Raw genomic sequence first — 5,193 nt, 5'->3', positions numbered from 1 at the left:
TAACAACTTTATTATTGCCTCTAGGTCATATTTCCTTCATTCTCCCACTTGCACTAGAGTCAATAATCTAGATTACATTGTAATGATTCTAACACCCATGGAGTCTTGGTGTTGATCATGTTTTGCTCGTGGAAGAGGCTTAGTCAACGGGTCTGCAACATTCAGATCCGTATGTATTTTGCAAACTTCTATGTCACCCTCCTTGACTAGATCGCGGATGGAATTGAAGCGTCTCTTGATGTGCTTGGTTCTCTTGTGAAACCTGGATTCCTTCGCCAAGGCTATTGCTCCAGTATTGTCACAAAAGATTTTCATTGGACCCGATGCAGTAGGTATGACACCTAAATCGGATATGAACTCCTTCATCCAAACTCCTTCATTTGCTACTTCCGAAGCATCTATGTACTCCGCTTCACACGTAGATCCCGCCACGATGCTCTGTTTGGAACCGCACCAACTGACAGCTCCACCATTCAATATAAATACGTATCCAGTTTGTGACTTAGAGTTATCCGGATCGGAGTCAAAGCTTGCATCGACGTAACCATTTACGACGAGCTCTTTGTCACCTCCATAAACGAGAAACATATCCTTAGTCCTTTTTAGGTATTTCAGGATGTTCTTGACCGTTGTCCAGTGATCCACTCCTGGATTACTTTGGCACCTCCCTGCTAAACTAATAGCAAGGCACACATCAGGTCTGGTACACAGCATTGCATACATGATAGAACCTATGGCTGAGGCATAGGAAATTACTTTCATTTTCTCTCTATCTTCTGCAGTGGTCAGGCATTGAGTCTGACTCAACTTCACACCTTGTAATACAGGCAGGAACCCTTTCTTTGACTGATCCATTTTGATCTTCTTCAAAACTTTATCAAGGTATGTGCTTTGTGAAAGTCCAATTAAGCGTCTTGATTTATCTCTATAGATCTTGATGCCCAATATATAAGCAGCTTCACCGAGGTCTTTCATTGAAAAATTCTTATTCAAGTATCCTTTTATGCTATTCAGAAATTCAGTATAATTTCCGGTCAACAATATGTCATCCACACATAATATCAGAAATGCTACAGAGCTGCCACCCACTTTCTTGTAAATACAGGTTTCTCCAAAAGTCTGTATAAAACCATATGCTTTGATCACACTATCAAAGCATATATTCCAACTCCGAGAGGCTTGCACTAGTCCATAAATGGATCGCTGGAGCTTGCACACTTTGTTAGCACCTTTTGGATCGACAAAACCTTTTGGTTGCATCATATACAACTCTTCTTTAAGATATCCATTAAGGAATGCAGTTTTGACATCCATTTGCCAAATTTCATAATCATAAAATGCAGCAATTGCTAACATGATTCTGACAGACTTAAGCATCGCTACGGGTGAGAAGGTCTCATCGTAGTCAACTCCTTGAACTTGTCGAAAACCTTTTGCAACAAGTCGAGCTTTGTAGACAGTAACATTACCGTCAGCGTCATTCTTCTTCTTGAAGATCCATTTATTCTCTATTGCTTACCTTTCATCGGGCAAGCCAACCAAAGTCCATACTTTGTTCTAATACATGGATCCCATCTCAGATTTCATGGCCTCAAGCAATTTCACGGAATCTGGGCTCATCATCGCTTCCTCAAAGTTCGTAGGTTCGTCATGGTCAAGTAACATGACTTCCATAATAGTATTACCGTACGACTCTGGTGCGGATCTTACTCTGGTTGACCTACGAGGTTCAATAGTAACTCGATCTGAAGCTTCATGATCATTATTATTAGCTTCCTCACTAATTGGTGTAGGAATCACTGGAACTGATTCTGTGATGAACTACTTTCCAATAAGGGAGCAGGTACAATTACCTCATCAAGTTATTGTAAGTGCATCTAGTGCCACCCCTAGTTGGTTTTGGAGTATTGACGACAAACCTGGTTGAGGGACTGATGTGTTTGTGAGAATTACAGGATAACACAGGTAGTGTCCCTCATTGATTCGGTTTACCTACCGGAGATGACCCCTAAAAATGTGTGAAGACATTGAAGTCAATGGTGGTATGTGAAGATAATCACAACGAATATTATGACTCGAGTAGACATTCACGTGAAGACTATGGAGTGCGAAGACATAGTTGTTTCGTAGTTTCCTTTTCTTCTTTGTTGAGTCATAGGAACCACCGTACTATTAAGTGGGGTCCAAGTGAACAACGTCAGAGTGACTGAAGTGATGCTCAACCAAATCCTAAGTCTTCGAGCGAAGACAATGAGAGCAAATCTTATCCAGAGCTGGATGAGTCAGCTTTACTTGTAGCCCAAGTCAAGCTGCCGCATGTGTTTGAAATCTGACCGTTGGAACACGTGTCAGTTCCTTAGTGACCCAGGGTCATTTCGGACAAATCAGGTCGGGTTGCCTAGTGGCTATAAATATCCCACCCCCTACACCATAAATTGGTGGCTGCTCAGAGTTAGTGCACGGCTTTTGTCGTTTGAGAGCAACCCACCTCGAAGCCTTTGAGAGAGAGAAATCCTTGCGAGGACAAAGCCCAAAACACCCAGAGCCAAAGAGTGTTAGGCATCACTGAAGTCTTTCTGTCCGCGTGACCTGAAGACTTGTTACACTTGTTGGGGAACGTAGTAATTTCATAAAATTTCCTACGCACACGCAAGATCATGGTGATGCATAGCAACGAGAGGGGAGAGTGTCATCCACGTACCCTCGTAGACCGTTAAGCGGAAGCGTTATGACAACGCGGTTGATGTAGTCGTACGTCTTCACGATCGACCGATCCTCAGTACCGAACATACGACACCTCCGCGTTCGGCACACGTTCAGCTCGGTGACGTCCCGCGAACTCATGATCCAGTAGAGCTCGAGGGAGAGTTTCGTCAGCACGATGGCATGGTGACGATGTTGATGAAGCTACCGACGCAGGGCTTCGCCTAAGCAGCGCTACGATATGACCGAGGTGGATTATGGTGGAGGGGGGCACCGCACACAGCTGGGAGAGATCAATGATAAACTTGTGTGTTCTAGGGTGTCCCCTGCCCCCGTATATAAAGGAGCAAGGGGGGAGGCCGGCCGGCCCTGTAGGGCGCACCAGGAGGAGGAGGAGTCCTCCTCCTAGTAGGAGTAGGACTCCCCTCTTTCCTACTGCTACTAGGAGGGGGAAAGGAAGGGGGAGAAGGAGCAGGAAAGGGGGGCGCCGCCCCCCTTCCTAGTCCAATTCGGACCAGAGGGGGAGGGGGCGCGTGGCCTGCCCTGGCCGCCCCTCTCTCTCTCCACTAGGGCCCAACAAGGTCCATAAACCCCCGGGGGTTCCGGTAACCCCTCCGGCACTCCGGTAAAATCCCGGTTTCACCCGGAACTCTTTCGATGTCCAAATATAGGCTTCCAATATATCAACCTTTATGTCTCGACCATTTCGAGACTCCTCTTCATGTCCGTGATCATATTCGGGACTTCGTACTACCTTTGGTACATCAAAACATATAAACTCATAATACCGATCGTCACAGAACTTTAAGCGTGCGGACCCTACGGGTTCGAGAACTATGTAGACATGACTGAGACACGTCTCTGGTCAATAACCAATAGCGGAACCTGGATGCTCATATTGGTTCCTACATATTCTACGAAGATCTTTATCGGTCAAACCGCATAACAACATACGTTGTTCCCTTTGTCATCGGTATGTTACTTGCTCGAGATTCGATCGTCGGTATCTCAATACCTAGCTCAATCTTGTTACCGGCAAGTCTCTTTTCTCGTTTCGTAATGCATCATCCCGCAACTAACTCATTAGTCACATTGCTTGCAAGGCTTATAGTGATGTGCATTACCGAGAGGGCCCAGAGATACCTCTCCGACAATCGGAGTGACAAATCCTATTCTTGATTTATGCCAACTCTACGAACACCATCGGAGACACCTGTAGAGCACCTTTATAATCAACCAGTTACGTTGTGACGTTTGGTAGCACACAAAGTGTTCCTCCGGTATTCAGGAGTTGCATAATCTCATAGTCATAGGAACATGTATAAGTCATGAAGAAAGCAATAGCAGTAAGCTAAACTATCAAGTGCTAAGCTAACGGAATGGGTCAAGTCAATCACATCATTCTCCTAATGATGTGATCCCGTTAATCAAATGACAACTCATGTCTATGATTAGGAAACTCAACCATCTTTGATCAACGAGCTAGTCAAGTAGAGGCATACTAGTGACACTATATTTGTCTATGTATTCACACATATATTATGTTTCCGGTTAATACAATTCTAGCATGAATAATAAACATTTATCATGATATGAGGAAATAAATAATAACTTTATTATTGCCTCTAGGGCATATTTCCTTCAGTCTCCCACTTGCACTAGAGTCAATAATCTAGATTACACAATAATGATTCTAACACCCATGGAGTCTTGGTGCTGATCATGTTTTGCTCGTGGAAGAGGCTTAGTCAACCGGTCTGCAACATTAAGATCCGTATGTATCTTGCAAATCTCCATGTATCCCACCTGGACTTGATCCCGGATGGAATTGAAGCGTCTCTTGATGTGCTTGGTTCTCTTGTGAAATCTGGATTCCTTTGCCAAGGCAATTGCACCAGTATTGTCACAAAAGATTTTCATTGGTCCTGATGCACTAGGTATGACACCTAGATCGGATATGAACTCCTTCATCCAGACTCCTTCATTTGCTGCTTCCAAAGCAGCTATGTACTCCGCTTCACACGTAGATCCCACCACGACGCTTTGTTTAGAACTGCACCAACTGATAGCTCCACCGTTCAATGTAAACACGTATCCGGTTTGCGATTTAGAATCGTCCGGATCAGTGTCAAAGCTTGCGTCGACGTAACCATTTACGACGAGCTCTTTGTCACCTCCATGAACGAGAAACATATGCTTAGTGCTTTTCAGGTATTTCAGGATGTTCTTGACTGCTGTCCAGTGATCCACTCCTGGATTACTTTGGTACCTCCCTGCTAAACTAATAGCAAGGCACACATCAGGTCTGGTACACAGCATTGCATACATGATAGAGCCTATGGCTGAAGCATAGGGAACATTTTCCATTTTCTCTCTATCTTCTGAAGTGGTCGGGCATTGAGTCTGACTCAACTTCACACCTTGTAACACATGCAAGAATCCTTTCTTTGGTTGATCCATTTTGAACTTCTTCAAAACTTTATCAAGGTA

Source organism: Triticum aestivum, chromosome 5D (genome assembly GCF_018294505.1).
Source record: "Triticum aestivum cultivar Chinese Spring chromosome 5D, IWGSC CS RefSeq v2.1, whole genome shotgun sequence".
NCBI classification, from domain to species: Eukaryota; Viridiplantae; Streptophyta; class Magnoliopsida; order Poales; family Poaceae; genus Triticum; species Triticum aestivum.
This window is presented reverse-complemented; position numbering follows the sequence as displayed.